Source organism: Carlito syrichta, unplaced genomic scaffold, assembly GCF_000164805.1.
Source record: "Carlito syrichta isolate Samal-C Ts95f unplaced genomic scaffold, Tarsius_syrichta-2.0.1 Scaffold320457, whole genome shotgun sequence".
NCBI classification, from domain to species: domain Eukaryota; kingdom Metazoa; phylum Chordata; class Mammalia; order Primates; family Tarsiidae; genus Carlito; species Carlito syrichta.
In genome coordinates this window covers 1-791 of record NW_007264553.1, presented here as the reverse complement: position 1 = coordinate 791, position 791 = coordinate 1, and the positions used below count along the sequence as shown (strand labels likewise).

At 37.9% G+C, this 791-nt stretch overlaps 1 pseudogene; it reads right to left on the bottom strand.

The window, feature by feature from the left end:
• Positions 1–73: 73 nt before the first annotated feature.
• On the bottom strand, positions 74–787 carry LOC103277429 (annotated as a pseudogene).
• Positions 788–791: the final 4 nt, after the last annotated feature.

Sequence of the window (791 nt, the reverse complement as noted above, 5' to 3'; positions counted from 1 at the left end):
CTGACTGTAAAGATGCTTGTTCAGTCTGGAGATTTTTAATAGGCTCCGCAAAATCTTCCTTTGTTTTATCTACTTCAGACAACGGAGTGTAAATTTGGTATCTTTCTCCTTCTAGAGTTTTTAAAGAAGAATTTAACTTAGCAGCATGAATCAGTTTCTTCAAAGCTCCTTTTCGCTGTTTATCTAAGTGAGCACCATTTTCTGATTCACTCTTCAATGTTTCTAATTCCAGGTTATCGTCATCTGTTATGTCTTCTTCAAGCACAGCGGCCCAATCTTTCGTCTTTAGCAAGCGTTCAGTCTGAGACTTGATGTGATTTTCTTTATCCTTGAGAACTTGTTCTGTGTGTACTTTAGAGTCTTCAGATGTTATTTTCTGTTTAAGTTCATTCACTTGTTCTTTCCATACTTCAGCTTCTCGTAAAAGCTGTTTCTGCCTTTCCTGAAGTTGAGAATTTTCATTCAAAGCATCTTTTAGTGTTCTCTTAAGTCGTTCTTCATTCATATGAAATATCTTCAAGGTTGTTTTGGCTTCAGCTACTTGTAATTTGACAGTCTTTAATTCATCTTCTAGGGACTGCACCCTTTTTGAAACATCCACCACCAGTTCATCTTGTTCAGAATGCTCAGATTTCTCTTCTTCTAACTCTTTTTCTCGACAGAATATTCCATCCTCAAGTTCAGATTTGGACCTGTCCAGCCTTTCACAGGTCGCCTCCACACTTTGTGCTTCTGTTGACTCCTTTTCAAAACTGGCATCCTTGAAAGATGACTCTAAGCCTCCATACTGT